This window comes from Xenopus laevis, chromosome 2S (genome assembly GCF_017654675.1).
Source record: "Xenopus laevis strain J_2021 chromosome 2S, Xenopus_laevis_v10.1, whole genome shotgun sequence".
In the NCBI taxonomy this organism is placed as follows: domain Eukaryota; kingdom Metazoa; phylum Chordata; class Amphibia; order Anura; family Pipidae; genus Xenopus; species Xenopus laevis.
The window spans coordinates 65,089,096-65,109,823 of record NC_054374.1 but is presented as its reverse complement, the minus strand read 5'-3'; the positions used below and the strand labels follow the sequence as shown (position 1 = coordinate 65,109,823).

Here is a 20,728-nt window from a genome sequence, read left to right as displayed (position 1 = left end):
AAAAAAAAGTGTAACAGTAGAGAAAAATTGTGCTGGTCTTTTAGAAAGGGAGTTAATGAGTGTAGTAAAGTTTGTTGCTTGGCTAGGGAAAGGCTGGTATTATGGGAGAGCAGGGCAGATTTCTAACTACAGAATTTAAATTCCAGTTGTGCCAGCAATGCTTTAGTGAAGGTCTTTGGAGAGCTTTTGTATGAGCAGAATGCCAAGGTTGAATCTGTTTAGGTCTAGTGCATTTAGTTTTGGCAGGGGCAAGATAATTAAGGGCAGTGGTGAGTGTGCTGAAGTGGCTGAGATATTAGAGTGAAGAAGAAGAGAGAGGCAACATGTCTAGTGTTTGCAAGTCACAGTATTTAAATGTTTGGGGAACAGCACAGGGTGTGGAGTTAGTGAGAGTTGAAATGTGAGCAGATTGTGATCACAGAGGGGCAAATGGTGAGTTATTAAATTAAGAGATTGAACAGAATCTGGTAAATATAAGATCCAGAGATTTACCATTGGTAAATGAGAGGAGGAGTTTGAGCATAGTGATAAGCCTAGTGAGATAGCAAAGTTGTTAAGATTGTTAACAGGTATATTAAAGTCACCTAATATGATTTATCAGATGCATCAGATGAAATGAAGTTAGAGAGCCAAGCAGCAAAGTTGTCAAAAAAATTGTGAGGTTGGTCCATGAGGTTGATCACAACTGTGCGAAGTGAAACAGGAGAAAAGAGAAGGATTAGGTGGAAAAACAGCTGGGATAGAGACGTAATCCCACGACACCGCAGCTCTGTTTCCAGGTCTGGGAGTATGAATAAATTGTAGGCCTCCACAGGACAGAGCAGCAGGTGAAGCAGTTCAGTTGGAGTAAGCTAGGTTTCAGTAATTGCAAGTAGGCTGAAGGGGGTTAGTGATAAAATGGCCGTGAACAGCGGCGAGTTTGTTGCAAATAGAGCAGGCAATCCAGAGAGCACAGGAAAGATGAACTGTGTTCTTGGAAATAGGGAGTTCTGTGATGTTGGAATTTACACTGAAGGGAAGGAGGTTGTGATATAACTGGGATAGTGTAAGGGCCAGGGTTGGGGGAAATGTCCCCAGCCGCCAGCAATAGAATTTTGGCATTGCCTAGTTCAACTGCCTTTTGAAATATTAACACTTAGGAAATGTTAGCACTAGTGCCATGCCCCTGACACTAGTGCCACCCCCTAGTGGTCCTGAATTTATATGCAGCTGATTGACTAATTAACCAGTGATCAGAATGTAGTGTTTTACAGACACCAGAACCAAGTTTTGGAGCTATAAAAATATCTCTTGTTCACCGAGGAGTGGACACAGATGTGTGTTTGAGATATTTATAGTACAATATTTATTATTGTAAAGAGCTGGTTATCTTATTTATTATTTCACTCTGCTTGCTTAAAAAAATGTGTTTTAAATACTAAACTGTATTCATACAGTTATTGTATACTATGAAATCAATAATGTGAAATTAATTCAGTTGCAATCAGCAATATAGTAACTGATCCCAGATTAATAAATAAGGGGGCATATTTATCAAAATTAAGAGTATTTTAATAAAAAAGTCAGACCAAACTAGATTCCACTATTGAACCTTATTTATTATTAAAAAAAAAAATCACAATTTAATCAGATTGGGGACAAACATGAAAAAATGTAGCGAAAAGCTGGATTTTTGCCCTGAAAAGTCCAAAATATTTGTATTTTCCAAATAGGATAGGGACATCTCCCATCCGAGATGCCGGATTTTCAGATTCTGATTTTTTCCATGCTCGGTGTATAATAAATCTCAAAAAAATTTAGGTTTTTTTCCACAAAAAATTCGGATTTTATAGTAAAAAAAAATAAAAAATGATTGAAAAAAATTGCCCCAAACATGTTTGTCATTTATTCATTGAAAACGTGTAAATTCTTAAAGGAATAATAATTCCTCTAAAACCAAATTAATAAAAATAAAAGGAATTGACCAAAAATAATATAGTCAGAATAAATACAGAGTGGAATTCTCTGTGAATTAAAGTGCATGTAAAGGCAAAAAAATAAAATCCCATTTTTACTTTCTTTAAAGAAAAATAAACCTATCTCAATATACGTCACTTAAAAAATGTGTACCGTTTTTATAAGAAACCTGACTGTATGCAGTGAAATTCTGCCTTCATTTACTGCTGTGGATAGGAATTGTCAGATGGTCCCTAACTGCTCTGCAGGAAAACATTCATATTTATGAACATCAGGGGGAGCCCCAGCCTTACTTCCCAGCCATGCAGAACTCAAGCAGCTTTGTTTGTTTCCCTGTAGAGCAGTCAGCAACTGTGCAGGGATTTGCATTGGATCCAACTCCAGCTGCAGGGACAAATATCATGGAGCCAGATTTAAACAGATAAACTGGGATTCTATTTGGAGGATTATTTTGCTGCAGCCACTGGTTCTGCAGAGTTGGAGAAAGTTTGTATTAAACAATACATAAACTATAAAATCCACATTAGATTACATGACAACACAGGACCCAGTGCAGTCTGTATATTCTGATTATTAATCAGTCTTGCTGTATTGGCTTCTGGCAGATATTATTTCACTTGTGCTGTTTTGATAATTTATGACAATCCCTAAGCAGCGCAGACCACACCGAGCATGTGCACAGTCTTGGTGACCCCCCTGGCCAACTTTGAAAGCATAAATAATTTGTTTGATTAGGCTTGTGATGCAGTAAGTTCATGTTTATGTTTACTAAATACAGCATTTCTAGCCTTATTCTATTTTAGGCTTTAGTTCCACTTTAAGATAGATGGGATGCCAAATGTCACACTAATATAATTGACTTACTTTTCTTAATACTGAAGAACTAACTTTATGGAAATTTTATATAGCCCTCTTCTGCCACTGCTACTAGCATGCATTTAGTTGCGTGTGCGCTACAGGAGTCTTGTGCCTCCACTATATGGGAGATCAGGTACACTGGGTACCTCCACCCAGGGTCAGGACAGGCTGAAATGTAATACCCCTCCCTGGGAACTTCTCTGACCCGCAATACACATACACAGTGGAAAAGTTGATGGATTTATTTGACAGGACACTATACCTTTAAATTTCAGTGATACATGTAGCCTGCCAGTCAGGAGTAACTTAACTGAATCAATGCAGCTAGTGATCTCTGAACTGCTGAGGGAAATTCCCACTTATGTGGCAGTTGCTTCAAAGAGAAGGACTCCCTTTGGCTTTCCGTGCCCTGAAAAGAGCACACTTTGCTGTTCAGAGCCCTGACAAGGACCCCTTTCCTTCTAATGAGAATGCACTTTTGTGCCACTGGGGTTCCTTACTAACTTTCCCACACAGAAACTCTGGGAGCATGCACACTTTGCTTGTACTCTGCTGCTTCTCTCTCCCAGCAGCCCTTTCTCTCTCCCAGCAGCACTTTCTCTCTCCCCCTCTTCCTTCCTGTCAGCTGACAGAGGGTGGGGCTCCTCCCCCTCCTTGCACAGAAACAATACAGAGGAGAGACAAGTGTATACCGCTCTCCTACAATTGCAAACTAAAGTAGCCTCAAAAAAACGAGCCTGGGACAGGTGGAGGGGTGGGGGTCAATGATGGGGGGATAAGTAGGGACAGGGAACGTGGTGGTAGGTTAATGGGAGTTGTAGTTCTAAGGGGGTTGTAGGTAGGAGGGGGTTGAGGGGTTATATATAGGGGAAACAATAACAGGAGTGCAAAGCCTCATGTTCAGCAGAAGGGAATACAACATCCATTTCTTTCTATCCTGAGAGTAGGGAAGGGGCAATGGATGGTTGACCATTTTTGGAGATTGTGCACAGCTTGAGTTTGTATATTTTGCAACCACTTGGGTTGAATTTTTTGGGTAAAGTATTTTCTTTCGGGTTATGGCATGGAATCTTGCTGGGATCTGAAATATTTTATTTTAGCTGGCCTACATTTATTTACTGTATTGACAATGGCTCAGTTACAGATTTGCCCAGCTTGCTTGACTTTACTCACAATGGCCAACTTGCAGCCTGGTTCAGATGACCCATATTAATATACTATAGTCACTGTGGCATTCATACAGGCAACTTAAACAGTGTGGTATTATACTGTATGACAGTAAACCTTTACAAATGGTATTCTAGGTGACATTTATATCATATATAGATAATACCCATTCTTTATATTAAGAGAGGCTGCAGAGAAAATCTTAATCATAGGCAATGTAAATCTAAAATGTGATTTGTCAATCCCTTTAAATATAAAAGTTATTACAATTTAAAATATTAACAGCAGTACTGGAAGTCAAAACATAACCAGCAAAGACATAAATTTAATTTATGCTACTATTTGTAACCTATATTATCATTTGCTAAAGCAACATCATTTCAAAACCACAGCTGATTTCAACTACAGAATAGTTGGTATGGTGATCTACCATTCTCTTCACGTCTCTTTTAAATCAATAAAGCTGCAGAGAATGTAATAGGTAAGAAATGATAAGAACTTAACTTATGAACCTCAGTAGCACAATTTATAGACTGCAGGTTGTCAGAGAGTAGAATTGTGGTCTTTAAAACACACATTTATCAAGAAATTCAATGTATTCAGCATATTTTCATGACTGTACAGTGTTCTTAATTTATCCTATCTACAAACTATGGATACATGGGTTCATTAATACAATATCTTCCTTTAGGTAACATTCATTGCTTAATTCTGCCTGCATGTATTTATATTTTAACACCCCTTTACTGTCAATTTTAGCTGCTTGAACATGATTAAATTAAACCTCGCATTTGGACACCAAAGAGGTAGTTGAAAGTCTGGCTAAATGTTCAAATGACTTTAAAATAAAAAAGGAAGCTGTTTAGGAGAATTAGCAGAAGACCATGAAAATGGCAGTCAGCAGAATGCTTTGAATGAAGGGAGGAGAAGTCAAATAGTGCCAAGTGTCAATTGTAAGCTATTGACCAATGAGTAATTAGAACGTAAAATTCTAATTCTAATGACACATACAATGGGCCAGCTACTAGACAATTAAGATTGTCACACAACCTGTAAGGTCACTTGTACAGTACTGCCCAACTTGTATGAAGGTTTAAGTTTAAAACACAGCTTTTATTTTCATATTACAGAAAACAAAATTTCACTCTACTCTGCCTGGATTTAAATTGGTCTCTTATGATCTATGTTTGATCCGAACACTGCTTATACAAAAAATATGGTCAAATATAATTTATGATGTAGTCTGTAAAATATTGTTCATAATGCCACACTAGTGCAAAGTTGAAAAAGTGAACCCAAGAAAGTCCATCCCACTTAAAATACAATATATTTAAATAGAAGGTAATTATTCATTAGTATATTGAAAACAACTAAGCAAAACTTAATTTTAGATTTTGAGAGAAATGTGTGCTGTAATCACTGTATATGTGTAACCACATCCTTCCCTTACTTGTATGGTATTCCAGGATTAAAAACAGTTACAACACATGTAATCTAAAATCATTGATCCACAACATGTAATCCAATTGTATCTCTCAGATAAGATATTTTCAATGCTACCAAAGGCTAAAGATTAGTGAATTTTAAATCCTCCTTTAATAATGTGCTCAGATTTTTAATTACTTTCTATTAGATCAAATGACCAATTTATTGATTTCTTGCAAAGCCTACCTTTTCCTAGGTTTTTTTTATTTGTCTTTACTTTTGTTTAATCTTCCCTTCCAGTTGCAATGCATATTATTGTATTTCTCTTATTCAGCCTTGGATTCATGTGTATTTATTTCCACTATTACATTCTCTCTTTTTTTCAAAAGCAATTATTGGTTAAGAGTGGAATATTTATTTAAAATTAATCCTGTTCTGTGTGCTGATATTTGGTTCCAAAATTCAGTTTTTGGCTTCTACCTTATCTTTTTCACTAGTTAAATAATTTTTATTGGGGTCAATGACATAAAGGGGCAATTGTGGTAGTGTTCCAGGCAATTTCAATCTCAGTGGGCAACTAAAACATTGTATGCCCTTTCTTGTTAGAGAGGTGTCCAATCCATTTCAGGCCCCACTAATGTACAATGTTGGTTTTAAAGAGTAGTAATAGGCTTTGCCAATAATTTACTAATGGCTGGAAAAGGCTGCATAAAAAAGCTCTCCACAGAGACAGAGAGGTAGTTGGTGAAAGAGAGACAGTAGTATTTGACTCTACACAACTCATGACAGTAGACAAAATGGAGGGGCTAACAGGCCAAAGGTTAAGGCTGGTGGCTGGAGGTTGAGGAGTAGGTTGAGGTCAAACCAGAAAGGCGACAGGAACCATGTGTGGTACCAACAGAATGGGTATCTGCAGAATGGGTTTAAATAGTGCCCCTGAGTTATAACACATTCACTCAAGCATGCAGCACTGCATTGTGGTGAAGCAGCATTGCATTGCAGTGAAAATGTACATGCAACTTATTTCAAAATGCAAAAATTACAGTAAAGATCACCTAGAAATTCAAACAAAAGGATCATATGATCAAAATGTTAATATTTCAAGTTCAGTTTGGCATTCAATACTTTCTCATGTCAAGGATGCAGAGAAAAAATCTATTAAAACTAGTTTGCCTACTACAGTATACTTAATGGAATACACAAAACAAATACAGTGCATGCTCCAAATTTACCGTTTAGTCTACAGACTAGCCCCCATCCACAGTTTTAACTACCCCAGGGAAGCAAGCTCTGTGTTTAGGAATTCGCTTCCTTTTTTACTTGTGACTTTCATGGCTATAGGCACACTTCAAATTAACTTAGAGTACAGTAGTAACCCCACAAAAACAAAGTCTTCTGTGTATTACAATGTTAAAAAACATTTTTATTACCATATTGTTTGCCAGGACAGTTGAAAGTGTTGAAAGTAGCAACAATTGCATTTGGATATTTCAGAACACTAAAAATCAGTTAAAACCTCTGAAAAAACAGCTATATTTGAAAATATGTTTCTGCTTTAAGAAATAATAAGATTTATTAGAAACTAGAGCTCCAAAACTAAACATTTATAATCTACATTGCTAACAGTATCCTGTACCTTAGTCATTTGTATGACAGCAAAGGAAGCTAATCCTGAATTTAAAAAAAAAAAATGTGATGGAGGATTTACAGTATTAGAAGGCAAACAGTGGCAGGTGTAATTAGAAGAAGAATTTGTCATGCTCTTGACTCTGGGAGAGAATGAAAGGTCTGGAATAGCAATCTTCCAAGTGTTTACTCAATGTGAGCACACACAAGATGGAAAGCGCATTTCCAACCACGGACAGATTAATATTTGATGCCAGAAAGAAAAATGCATGCTGTTCATGTTTATTTAGGATATTGTGAAATACAGTGAAATTTGCAATTTTATTGGATTTGCCGTTCCGTGTTTTTGCAAAGTACTAAGCTATGCGATATAAGCAGTGTATCAGTACTGTAAATGGTTTAGACTTGTTTGCTACACAGAGAAGTTTTGTATAATTTAAATTAAAGATCAGCATGCGGATACTATAAAGTCACTAAGATAGATGTCTGTATCTATAAGCACATTTCACTGGCATTTGTCTAACAAAAGAAAAAAAATTGGTTAATCAATTCTTCTCTGTCAATCAGATGTATTTTGGAAGCCTACTATGATAATAAATGGATTTTGATGGATTGCAATGGCATCTGTCTATTAAAATGACATTTTTTTTCTGAGAAGTGGAATAGAAGATATAAATAAACAAACATGTGTTTTTTTAAAGATTCCATAAGAGTCTCCATGCTTTTTATTAATAATAGTTTAACTAACTAATAGTTTAGAAATGTTCCCTTTTTTTAAAATAATACATCCGTTATTTTTTTGTCATCCATTATTTTCCAGTTGGATATACAAAATGATCTATAATATGTTTCTAAAGAGTTTTTTTCATATAACAGTGTTTTAATTTAATTAAAATTAATTCCCCAAAGAGTGGCCTCTAGGCGCGAACTGTGGACCGGAAGTGATACTTGTTATCGAACTTTTATAGAAGTTTAGGAGCATGAATATTACTTGATGGTTCCCAAGAATCCTCCTCAGGACCGTAACCTCTCCATCTCACCAAATATTGATGCTGTTTACCCCCTGATTCTGTGGTTCAAAATGTCTTCAAACTCTTCTTGATAATCGACTAAAACAAGTGGAGGTGGAACAGGAGAATGGCCATCAAAGGGGTTGGCAATCACAGGCTAAAGTAAGGCAGAGTGGAACACTGGATGGATTCGCCAAGACTGAGGAAGTTTCAATTGGAAGGCCACTAGATTGATTTGCTTAATAAATTCAAGAGGTCTCAAAAAGTGAGGACCAAGATTCTTGGTTGGGCAGCATAACTTCAAATTTCTAGAGGAAAGCTATACCCTAGCTCCCATTTTAAATTCAGGGTCTCTATTGTTCTTCTTATCTGCATGAACTTTAAAGTTCTGTTGAGCCTGAAATCATAGGGGAAGATTTATCAAGGGTTGAATTTCGAAGTGGAAAATACTTCGGAATTCGGCTATCGAATTAAATACTATGAAATTCGAAGTCGAATTGGTAGGATTTTTTGCATCATACAATAGTATTCCGATCGTAGTACGATCATGCGATCGTACTCCGATAGTACTTCGAATCGTACGATTCAAACTATTTTTTCACTCTGGAAGGTCCCCATAGGCTAACATAGCACTTCAGCAGGTTTAAGTTGGCGAAGTATTGAAGTCGAAGTTTTTTTAAAGATTATCGAATGGTCGAATGGTCGAATAGTCCATTAGTAGTCTAGTAGTCTTAGTAGCCTATTCGATGGTCAAAGTATCCAAAAATTACTTTGAATTTTGAATTTAACTTAGAAAATTCCCTCGATTTCACTTCGACCCTTGATAAATCTGCCCCATAGTGTCCTGCAGAGTCTTAAAATTATCCTTTAGAAATGTTAGCTGGTCTTGCACTGCAGGAACTGAAATCCTGGAGAAGGATGGGGGAAAGTGACAGAATGCAAATCCATAATTAGTGAAGAAAGGTGATTGCTGAGTGGACAATTGATTATTATTGTTGTAGGCAAATTTTGCAAGTGGCAACAAGTAGACCCAATCATTCTAGCGGTAGGATGAGAAACATCTGAGATATTGTTCAAGGGTCTGGTTAGTCCTTTTTGTTTGACCATTGGACTGTGGATGGAAGGCTTAGGAAAGATAGACCTTGATTTGTAATGCTTTACATAGAGATCTCCAAAAGTGGGAAGTGAATTGAACTCCCCTATTGGAAATAATTTCATTGGGAACTCCGTGAAGCCGGACTACTTCCTTAATAAAAACTTCAGCAGTATGAGCAGCAGAGGGAAGCTTGGGAAGTGGGACAAAACGAGCCATACAAGGACAAAACGAGAACATCCTAGAAAGGGGAATTCTTAATGCCAGAATGGTAGGTATGATGGAAGTTAAATCTCATGAACAAAAGGGCCCAACGTGCTTGCCTGGGTCTAAATCTTTTGGCTGTACGAAGGTATTCCAAGTTCTATTGTTCTGTAAAAATTAGAATTGGATGACTATAGCCTTCAAATAAATACCTCCAATCCTCAAGTGCAAGTTTAATAGCAAGGAGGTCACAATCAGCAACATCGTAGTTCTGTTCCAATTTTTTTAATTTTCTTGAGAAAATTGCCACAGGATGCAAAGTTCCGGAAGGATGAAATCTTATAAAATTGCTCCAACTGCTAGTTCAGATGCATCAACTTCGATGAAGAAGTGTTTAGATGGATCCATGTGACGAAGAATTGGGGCAGAGGTAAAAAAGGTTTTCAACTTGTCAAAGGCTTCCTGTGCCAGGGAAGACCAGATAAAAGTTAGGATTAGTCCTTGTTAAGTTAGTAATAGGTGAAATGATCTGTGAACATTTTTTAATAAATCTTCTGTGAAAGTTTGCAAATCCAACGAATCATTGAACATCTTTCCGAGAGGTAGGAGTTGGCTAATCTATGAAGCTGAGACCTTTCTCTGGTTTATCTGAATACTGCTGAGAGAAAGTACAACTCCAAGAAATTCAATGGTAGTCCTATCAAACTTGCATTTCTCAAGTTTGACAAATAGTTGGTGGGAGCGAAGGCGAGAAAAAACCTTCCTCATATGGGTTCGGTGCTCCAAAAGTGACTTGAAAAATACAAGGATATCGTCCAGGTAAATTATGATGAAAATATCCAGAAAGTCTCGAAAATCATCAATAACACAATGTTGAAAAGTAGCTGTGGCATTGCATAGGCCAAACAGCATAACTAAATAATCAAAGTGCCATTTCCTTGTCAGAAAAGCCATTCGTCTCCCTCTCAGATCCTGACTAAGTTATAGGCTCCTCTGATATCAAGTTTTGAAAAAATCTTGGCGTCTCTCACCCACTGAAGAATTCGGGTATCAAAGGAAGTGGATATCTGTTCTTAACAGTAAGGGAATTAAGATCCTGGTAGTCGATACAGGAGAGTAAATTATGACCCATTTTCTAGACGAGGAATATTCCAGATCCAGCTGGGTATGTAGACTATTGTATAAAACCTTTAGCCAGATTCTCATCCAAGTACTCCTCGAGAACATTTAACGCGGGTTCAGCCAAAAGGAATTTGAGAGCCAGGAAGGTGGTCAATTGGGCAGTCACATACATCTATAAACTCATGATATTCGACAGGAAGATCCAAGAGTTTCCCAGAGGAAATACAACACAGTCTTGACACAATGAGAACAGAGGAGAAAGTTATTTTCCCAGGGGCCCAGTCTATTGCAGGATTATGTTTGCGTAACCATGGTAACCCCACAATCCTCGGAAAAAATGGAGAAGCTACGATATCAAAATGTAATGCTTCATGGTGAACTTTATTAAGGGTGGCAAACAAAGAAAAAGTCTCCTGTAAAATTGGGCCCGAATTGATGAGTGACCCATCAGCCACTTTAATGAAAACAGCCACTTGCTCCTGAATCAAGGATGGCTGATAGGACCAGGGCCTTGTCTTCCCACTGTATATAGAGGGACAAGGTCAGAAGGGGTGCAGGAGAATAACGTGATTCAAAAGTCTTAGAAATAAGTAATTCAAGTTGGGTCAAAGGTCTAGTCGGACAGCTGTTGCGTAAGAGCGGCAATTTGCTGGGTCAGCGTTGCTAGAGGTGAAAGATCTTTCTCTCTAGTCATGGCTTGGTTATTCTGTCAAGTCAGATGATTCAAGACCCACAAGCACCTCACACTGGCTGGAGGCTTACCTGGAGTCGGGATAGGAAGCACAGCAGTGAAGAGAGGTCGGAGAGCCGGATATTGCGGTACAAAGGGGGTTTGCAGAAGAGCAGTCAAAAGGATCAATAAACTTGGTTTTCATTTACTCTATATTCAGTTTTTATCTTTATATTATATTATGTTTAAAACATTTTCCTGTTCCAAGTCTTCCAGTGGTTAGCATCACATAGCCACCACATATCTAGCTCTCTATTAACTCATTTTAGATATGTTTTAAATTGTTAACATACCTTGTATAAATTCTTTCTAATGTTTTGTTAATGCTTATATTTAAAGGAACACTAACAAAGGACATTTTTTATTTAAACTGAAATCTAATATTTGTTCAATTATATAAATGTTGCAAAATTGGTTAAAAGAGATATAAACTTTTACCTAGTGTGCTGATTAAAGGGGTAGTTCGCCTTTCAACACTTTTTCCAGCTCAGTTGTTTATAAATACTTTTTTTAAATGCTAATATTGCAGTTTAAAGTTTCATTGTTCAGCTCTATGGGGGGGGGGGTCGCTTACTCTATAAACCAATGTTCCCTCTAATTCCTTCGCGGCTAAATGAGCAAAAAAATTATTTTGTGCACATTTTAAAATTGTGTGCACAGTTTTTAAAAACGATGTGCTTAGGTCAGAATTAATGAAAATGTTGTATTTCCGAGTGAGCACGCATGATCGCATACCTTAGAAGGAACAGCGCTGTTCTAAATTGATATATTCGTTTCTCTTAAATTCAGGAAAAACGGTAAAAAATCATGTAAAGCAATTTTAAAAAAAAATCATTATTTCTGTTGAACTATCTGAATACAACTGAACTGAAGAAAGTGTTTGGAAGGTGAAAAACCCCTTTAAAAAAACAAGCAAGGTCATGTAAACAAAGAAATGGAACCAAGAAATGGCTACATACAAAATTACATTATCAAATGCATTTACTTTTTTTTTTACAGAAAAAATAATATTCTGAACATGATACCATATCAATTCATATTACATTCATGAATACATTTTTCTCGAGTTAGGATTGCATGTATTGGTTTACCTAAAATATATTTAGGAGACTCATTTTAAATATTTAAGAGGAAACTGTGCTTTTCTCAATTCAAACCCAAACAACATTTAAGGCTGCTCCATCAATCTAAGGGGCAAATTTGCTAACAGGCGAAAATTCGCCAGCGGTGGCTTTGCGCACATCGCAACACTTCACCAGACGTAAATTCGCTTGGACAACGCTATGCTAGCATAATTACGCCAGCGAATATATGCCAGCTACCATTAGTAAATTAGCGAAGTGCCGAAATAATGTCACGCTGGTGAATTTTCGCCAGCGTTAGCCACTTCGCCCTTTAGTAAATTTCCCCCTAACTGTGGTCTTATGCTTTTAAATAAGCAAGCTGGTCTTGAAAATCCCTCCAAAGAGATTAGGACATCTTACAGATAATAGAAAACCTTTAACATTTGCTCAGGCCAAAGAAAAGTATCTAGTGATTCCTAGCAACTTACTGGCTTTTCTTCAAGCCCAAAACTATACCAGTGAAATTCTGAAATTACTATTAGTGATGCGTAAAATTTTTCTCCAGGTTTCACCACAAAAAAAAAAGTCACCCATAGACTCCAATGGGTGAAAAAATTGTTACACAGCAAAAAAAAATTGTCACCCAAAGACTTCAATGTATTTGGCACATTTTTCGCCAAATTTTTGGTTAGATTTGCCCATCACTAATTTTTTTTTTTTATAATTTCTTTATTTCATCAATTTTTTCCAAACAAAAAAAGAAAGGGTACAGAAAAAAAGGGTGATGGTACAGGGTAATGTCAAGTACCAGTCTTCATTACATCATTAAGTACCTTTTGTTACTACTTTTATCAAATCATGTATTACCCACAATGTAAAACATCCACTCTATCATAATTTCAGGTCTCATACTTAATACACATTCCAGATCATTTACCCTATGTCTACCCTGTTTCCATTGATTCTATAAATCTGTGCCAGGGAGACCATATTTGCCAATACATTGCACTATTATTGTGATAAACATGTGTTAATTCCTCTAATACTCTAATTTCATCCACAGATTTTAACCAGTTATTATATGTAGGAGGATCCTTTGACTTCCAGTTTCTTGGAATAAGTGCTTTGGATTAATTGAAAGGTAAGTAAGTCATCCAACATCTTAGCTTTTTCTAAATACACATTCAATAGTATTACTGCATAATCATCTACACATATTTTAATAGATGTTATTTTGTATATCCTCTCCAATACCTGGGACCAGTATTCTTTCAATCTTGAGCAGGTTATCCAGATATGTATATGTGTACCCACCTCTTTATTACATCTCCAACGTAGGTTGGATGTCTGTGGGTGCATTTTATGGAGTTTGTCAGGGGTATAGTGCCATCTTGTCACCATTTTATATATAGCTTCTTTTACTTTCACAACTCTTGTCATCTTAGTCTCATATTTAAAGATCTTCATCCATTCATGTTCTTGTATATTTCTACCCAATTCTCTCTCCCATGAAGAACAAAATGACAAAGATTTAAAATCCTCTGTGTTTAGTACCATATTATACATTTTGGATAAAGGTTTAATCACTTCTTGATATTGATCTATTATTTGCTCCAACTCTGTTAGGGGTCTGTCCCATTCTCTTTCTCTGTTAATATTTAAAAAATGGTGCAGTTGGTAATAACTCAAGATTAGGTAAAAATTTGCACACGCACACCTGGCCTCTCCAAACGATTAAGTACGGTGCCTGGGGTATAGGAGGACGGCCCCTCCACAGTTAATGAATACAAAGTAACTCCAGCACACGTAACATGCTCAAGGGATTGCTCCCGTGTTTAATGTCAATCCAACAATACAACGTTTCGGGGGCGTGCCCCTTCGTCAGGTACCTGACGCCCCCGAAACGTTCTTAATGTAGTAAAGAAAGTGGGGGGGGTACATATATTGGTAGGACTTGGAATAAGTAAGGAGCTTTGGGCATGATCACCATCTTGATCGCCTGAATTCTGCCAAACCAAGATATCTTAATATTCTTTCAGTTATTGATTGATTGTCTTTTGAATAGAAGCTAACAATGGGAAATGGTTATCTTGATATGCTCTTTCTAAATCACCTCTTAAATTTACCCCCAGATATTTAAAAGTTGAGACTGACCATTTAAATGGGAAATTCTGTTTAAATTAGTGTAACTAATTCTTCTTTCTCGTTAATATTCATTATCTCCGATTTCGTGTAGTTAATTTTGAAACTAGATAATTCTCCGAACTGCTTTAATAGGCTTATTATGTTTGGGATTGTTATCACTGGCTTTGTTATATACATCAATAAATCATCAGCAAATGCTGCACATTTGTATTCTTTTCCTTTTACCTGTATGCCTGAAATGTCTGGGTTATTCCTAATATGTGAGAGAAGTGTCTCCATCACCAGTAAAAACAGTGACGGGGACAAGGGACATCCCTGTCTCGTACCATTATAGATCAAAATCTTCTGAGAGAGTGTGTCGTTAATTTTTATTTTAGCCGTGGGTTTATTGTATAGCGCTAATATTCGATTTCTAAAATGCTCCCCAAACCCAAAGTTTTTCAATGTTTTTTCCATGAATGTCCAGGATATCCTGTCAAATGCCTTTTCGGCATCTGTCGTGAGTAGACATATTGGAGTTTCTGAATTTTTGGCATGTTGTATTAATGATATGGTTTTTGCTATATTGTCTTTTGCTTCTCTTTTAGGGACAAATACAACTTGGTCTGAATGTATCAAATCTGGTAAGTATTGTCTATATTTATTAAGGAGATGGGCCTATAGCTAGAGCATAGTTGTGGGTCTTTATCTTGTTTTGGTATAATAGTTATTTGTGCTTCCTAAGCCTGTGTATAAAACTCGTTCTTTCCTGAGATAGAGTTAAAATATCTATATAATAGAGGGGTGATATCTGCCTTAAATATTTTGAAGAATGATGCTATATAGCCATCTGGGCCTGGACTCTTTCCCAAGGGTATGCTCTCAATTCCTTCCTCAATTTCTTTGTATGAGAATGATGCTTCTAGATCTAATGCTTGTTCTTGCGTAAGAGACTTCAGATTAACGTCTTTAATAAATTTCTCCATTTTTTCTAAATTCTAAACAACTGATTGTTTTCTTGTATTTTATATAGTGACTGATAATACTCCTCAAATGCCTCTGTTATCCCTTTAGTGTCGTAATGAATTACTTTCTTGGCATTTTTAATAACCGTAATATTGTTTTGAATCTTTGATTTTTTCAGAATCCTAGTGAAATATTTATTACACTTATCACCAAATTCGTATATATTTTGTTTAGTTCTAAAGTAGGCCTTTTTAATTTTCTGATTAAGTAGTGACTTCAGTTGCATTCTCTTATTCTCCAGTACCTCAAAGGTCTTACGCGCAATTGTTTCTTTGTGTGCCTGTTCTAATTGTGATATTTCCTCTGTTAAATTCTTGTTCTCACTTTTTCTCTCTTTTTTTTTTTAGGAATGACCCCAAGGCTATCAGATGTCCTCTCAAAACACACTTTAACATTTCCCATAGTGTTGTTGGATTAATATCTGATGTATTGTTATGAATTATTTGTGTGATCCACTCAAGTGTCCTGTCTATGTTTTCCTCCTCGTGTAATAAATATTCATTTAATCTCCAATTAATCTCTGGTTTAGAAACCCCTGGTATAGTATATCGTGCTATCACTGTTAAGTGGTCTGATACAGTAGAACTTGCTATAGATGCATATATGAATAAGTGTGTCCATTGTTGTGATGCCATTATGTAATCTATTCGCGAATAAACTTGATATTGTTTTGAAAAGTATGTATAATCTTTTTTCTTGGGGTTCGCACTTAGCTTTCAATTCTTTGTATATTACCCTGGACATGGGGAAAAATTTATAAAGGTACAAAAAACAATTACAAAAACAAGTGGGTTTCACAAAGGCAAAAAAATTCCAAAAAGGGAAGAAACAAAAAACACCACAAATTAAGCTTTGCCAGCTACCTGGAACTCTTACCCGGGGGCTGACTGTTTCTAACTGTGGCTCTAGTGGCGATTCCACTGTTTTTTGGGGGTTTTGGCTGCCCCAGCAACATACGGGGACCATGGTTCTTATAACCAATTGTGCTCCCCTTCCCACCTCTCTAATTAGCCTTATAGTAATGCGTGCTCAACAATATGAATTCTTAAATTCCGCAAAAGTCTCTGTTCCTCTGTACATATGAATGAGGAGGGGAAAAATCCCTTTTTTTTAAAAATTTTAAAAAAAAATTTTTCCCTTTCTTTTTCCTTTTCATAAATAAACAAAGCTTAAGTCATTATATTTCTTATTATAGTTTTAACCTTTTCCCTCTTCAATAATCCCTCCATGTTTAAACCTTTTACATAAACACTGTAAACAATATACAATCTTAAAAGACCTTAATTTTTGCATAGGCAAAAGCATTTTTTTTTCTTTACCGCCTTCCTTTTCCACAACCATATTCCATGCTAAATCCGAGGGTTATCTCACACTTCTCATCTCTTTGATAGACAAAGCTTAAATTATTTATCTTATTATAGTTAACCTTTTCCCGCTTCAGTAATCCCTCCGTATTGAACTCTTTTACTTATACACAGTAAACAATATACATTCGTCAATTCACCAAGGGTCTCATTTCTTCTTTAAACCTTACATAAGCATTGCATAAACAAAACAAAACAAAAAAAAAAAACTTTCCCCCCCCTTTACTTCCATCCTTTCCCCTTTAATACATTACCATTCTTCCTTTCCTGTTCAAGAGGAAGCATTCTTAATAAGACAAAAATAGTCCATCTTGACTCTCTTTTTGCTTTTCCTAAAAAGTCTTTCTTTTGTCGCTTACACCTTTGTCCAATCCTTCTGTTGAGACCAATTTCGATCCCAATTTCGCTGAAGTTTATCTGGCCAGTACAAAAAGGGAGAATTGTTTCATACTTACCGTAATTCTCCTTTCCTGGTCACTCTCCATATCAGCAATACACCTCGGGGAGGCCCCTCCCATTCCTGCCCCTAGCTCAGATAGTCCCTCCCTCTCTAGACTTTAAAGGCACCCCAGACACTCACCTCCTTGTCTAGTACCAAGTTTACACTTCTAGGGTGGGAAATGCTGATATGGAGAGTGACCAGGAAAGGAGAATTACGGTAAGTATGAAACAATTCTCCCTTTTCCTGGTCACTCCATATCAGCAATACACCTGGATTTACCAAGCCATAACTCAAGAAGGGTGGGAAGAAAGAACTCCAAACTCCCATACTGCAAAAAGATCTTTTATTTTAAGAGACAAAAGCAAGCTGAGTTCCTGCTGCAAAAGCATGATTGCTAGATACCGAGACATCCAGTGAGTAATGCCTAATAAAGGTCTTTGCTGAAGACCAAGAGGCCACCTCGCAAATTTGTGAAGTTGGAACTTCCGCCAATGCTGCCCAGGATGCAGCAATCGCCCTAGACGAATGAGCCTTTAAACCTTCCGGAGCTAGCTTGCCTTGAGATTCATATGCTTTTGATATGCAGAGACATATCCATCTACTGATCATTGTTGTGGAAGCAGCCTGTCCTTTGTGACACCCTGCCGGAATTATGAACAATCTATCGGAAATCCTAAAGGGTCTCGTTATTTCCAAATAACGAACCAGACATCGGACTGGATCAATCTTAAGCATTTCTTCCAACTCTGCCTCTTCTGATCTGAATTTGGGGAGAATGACTTCTTTCTTAAGATGAAAAGATGACACCACTTTTGGTAGAAAGGCTTTATCTGGTTTTAGAATAACTCTGTCATGTAAGAAAAGAATATGTCCTGGACTACAGGAGAGCGCCTGTAATTCCCCAACTCTGGATGCGGAAGCTATCGCCACCAGAAAAAGGGTCTTGAGCGTCAGAGACCATGTTGATAAAGTTTCCAGAGGCTCAAAAGATTCCGAGGCTAAGGCTTTAAGGACTAACGGAAGGCTCCAGACTACAGAAGCCGACTTCCGTGGTGGTCGTAATTTGAGGGCCGCCGTAAAAAATCTTTTAAACCATGGGATCCTCTGCCCATGCTCTATTTGATAGAGCTGATATCGCTGACACATGGACCTTTAAGGTTCTATATTGAAGACCCTTTTCCAATCCTTCTTGCAAAAAACCAAGGATATGAGATATTGAAATCTCTACTGATTCTTCCTGTAACCTTTTCCATTCCATGAATCTCTCCCAAATTCTATAGTAAGTTGTAGAAGTCGAAGGCTTTCTTGATTTTAAGAGTGTAGAGATCACACTCTCTGAAAATCCCAAGGACTCCAATCTCTTGCGCTCAGTCTCCAAGCCTGGAGAGATAAGGCTCCTGGGTTTGGATGTAAGATTGGTCCCTGACTTAACAGGTCCTTCCTCCTGGGAAGGGGCCATGGTGGAGCTCTTGCTAACTTTAACAAAAGCGGGTACCATGGCCTGCGTGGCCATCTTGGAGCTATCAAGATTACTTCCGCTCTCTCCTGAATAACTTTCTGAAGAGTCTGAAGAATTAGTGGAAATGGAGGAAAAACATACATTAGCTGAAAGTTCCAGCTCTGTAGAAGAGCATCCGTTGCCTTCGCCTTGGGACAGATTCTCCTGGAGAAGAAAGTCGGACACTGTGTGTTGTTGTTTGTTGCCATCAGATCTACTTCTGGGAGACCCCATTTCTCTCCCAGCATCTGAAATACTTCCTGATGTAATGCCCACTCGTGGACCGACAGGATATTCCGACTCAGGAAATCCGCTTTTTGATTCTGCAGTCCTGGGAGATAAGCTGCTGTTAAGTGGGTTAGATTCTTCTCTGCCCATTCCATAATTGGCTGTACTTCGCATAACAGAGATCGACTCTTTGTTCCCCCTTGTCTTCTGACATAGGATACTGCTGAGGTGTTGTCTATCAGCATCTTGACTGCCGAACCCTCTAGCACCTGGGCAAAAGAAAACAGGGCATTCCTTGCTGCCCTGATTTCCAGTATGTTGGACGGTACTCCTCTCTGCTGTGAGGCCCACAGCCCCTGGATCCAATTCTCTTCCAGATGTGCTCCCCAACCCAATGTGGAAGCATCTGAGACTAGAATCCTCCATTGGGGTTGGGTTAAAGGAAGGCCTGTACAGAGATTCTCTATTGACATCCACCATCTGAGAGACTGTTTGAATGCTTGAGACATCCGAATCTGTTGATTCCAATCTCCTCTTGCTTTGTCCCAATGATCCAAAAAGAACCACTGAGCTGGTCTCATGTGCCATCTGGCCCATTTCGTGACAGGGATGGTCGCCGCCATGGAGCCTATCAGAGACATTAACTCCTTGGCTGAGGCCTGATTCCGCTTTATTATGCCTGCTGATGAACAAGCTAAGTCTTGCGCTCTCTGAAGAGGAAGCCACACTCTTCCCTCTCTGGTGTTGAATATTGCTCCTAGATACTGCAGTGTCTGTGAGGGAACAAGCTGGCTCTTTTCCCAGTTTATTAACCAACCATGAGCCTGTAGACACTCCAAGACTCTTTCCCGATGAAGAATAAGAGTTTCCTTGTTCCTTGCTGACATCAGAATATCGTCTAAATAATGCCATATGGAAATCCCCTCCAGTCTTAAGACCGCTATCAGCGTTGCCAAAACCTTGGAAAAAACCCTTGGAGCAGTAGAAAGACCGAAGGGTAGACACCGAAACTGGAAGTGCCTTCCTGCCAGTGCAAAGCGCAGAAAACGCTGATGGGCTTGTCCGACTGGAATATGCAGATAGGCATCTTGAAGATCTATAGACAGAAGCCAATCCTCCGGTAAAACTGCCTGAATGATGGAGAAGATGGACTCCATTTTGAATTTCTGATACTTCAGATGCTTGTTGACTTCCTGAAGATTCAGAATCGGTCTCCAACCCCCTGAATTCTTCTTCGCCAGGAACAAGATTGAATAAATGCCTTTCCTTAGTTCCCTTTCTGGGACTGGAATTACTGCTCTGACTTCTAACAACCACTGCACATACAGATCCAAGGCCTCTCTTTTGGACTTTGAGAATGGGTAAGGCGATACTACGAATCGGTCCCTCCCTGGGACAGAAGAAAATTCCAGGCGATATCCCCTTCTCAAGATATCCAGAACCCACTGGTCTGAGATGGTATTTTGCCAGACATGATTGAACTCCCCCAGCCTCGCTCCCACCCTTACTTCCTCCAACGGATAGTCAGGAAGGTTTCTTAGGATGTTGAGTCGGCCTGGACTTATATCCTCTAGGGAAGGTATACTGGCCCCGCTTCCAAGCGAAGGGCTTGAAAGTCTCCCTATTCCCTCTAAAGGAATGGTGGGAGGCACCTGCCACCGACACCCCCCGAGGGCCACTGAATCGGAAAGGATGAAAATTTGATTTCTTTTTCTCCTGTGGCAAAAACTGGCTCTTTCCTCCTGAAGCTTTTGTTATGACCTCGTCCAGTTTCACTCCAAAAAGACGAGA

General features: G+C 38.1%; 1 long non-coding RNA gene across 2 annotated transcripts in view; it reads right to left on the bottom strand.

Annotated features, from left to right (window-relative positions):
- The window catches only part of LOC108709505, a 159,348-nt gene that overhangs the window by 124,751 nt on the left and 13,869 nt on the right, over window positions 1–20,728 (bottom strand). The window lies entirely within an intron of this gene.